We start from the raw sequence: 928 nt of genomic DNA on the forward strand, positions 1-928 counted from the left end.
ACACATTCCTTTGAGAATTTCACTGAAAACGGCGATTAAAGGCACAAAAATATAAAGTTACAGTTTCCTTGGACTCTCCAGCTTTGGAATTTACCTAGCTTTGGCAGCCATTTTCTCGCTAATTTTACCTCTTAAACCAGGTGACCCCCACTTTGTTCAATCCAAAATATCTCATCTTCTTTTGAAGATGGATGGGTAATTTTTTCGTTGAAAGCAAGACAAATGAACAAGCTTTAAGATGATACCAACAACTCAACATGCCCAAAAATTGACGAGAGCCTGATTCTACCGCGCTGCCTCACATATGATTCAGTTTGAATTTCACTTTACCCCTTCAGATCTTAAAAACGTCAAATTTCCTAAACAAATAAGTCGATTATCTTCATAATATTCACAAGTCTAATGTCCTCTGGGTTGAATTTTATTTGTTTTAAGTTTGGTGGAAATTTGTGCAAAGATGACTGAGCAATTGCTCTTTACCTTTACATGAGTCCTCTTTTTTTAAGACGCTCAGTATTAATTAGATTAATGTATTCTTATTCCCTCGAGGCTCCAACTACCCCTTCCCAGCCTGCCAGCACTACCACAGCTACGCCCTCATGCGTGGACCACTTCAAGGATTGTGCAACAGCACCCAGCATGTGTCAGAACCCCTACGCCTCCACCATCTGTAAAGCAACTTGCAACTATTGTCCTGTCACGACAGGTAAAGATAATGTAGAGAGGCATGCTTTGTTTTTTTTTTAAACATATATTATTTATTCCTTTATTTAATGTTCTTCTTTTTGTGCTGATTTCACGTGTTTGCTGGTTTGTTTTGTTGGGGTTTTTAGGAGTTTGTTTGTATGCTTTTTGTTTTGTTTTGTTTTGTTCGTCTTCTTACGTGTTTGTTTGTTTATATTTCGGGGGTGTTCTCTTCCGTTTGGGT

At 38.0% G+C, this 928-nt stretch overlaps 1 protein-coding gene across 1 annotated transcript in view; it reads left to right on the forward strand.

Moving 5' to 3' along the window:
• Positions 1–928, forward strand: part of LOC106012028 — a gene marked incomplete at its 5' end in the record, with an annotated part of 36,517 nt that overhangs the window by 22,807 nt on the left and 12,782 nt on the right.

Source organism: Aplysia californica, unplaced genomic scaffold (genome assembly GCF_000002075.1).
Source record: "Aplysia californica isolate F4 #8 unplaced genomic scaffold, AplCal3.0 scaffold00246, whole genome shotgun sequence".
NCBI lineage: Eukaryota > Metazoa > Mollusca > Gastropoda > Aplysiida > Aplysiidae > Aplysia > Aplysia californica.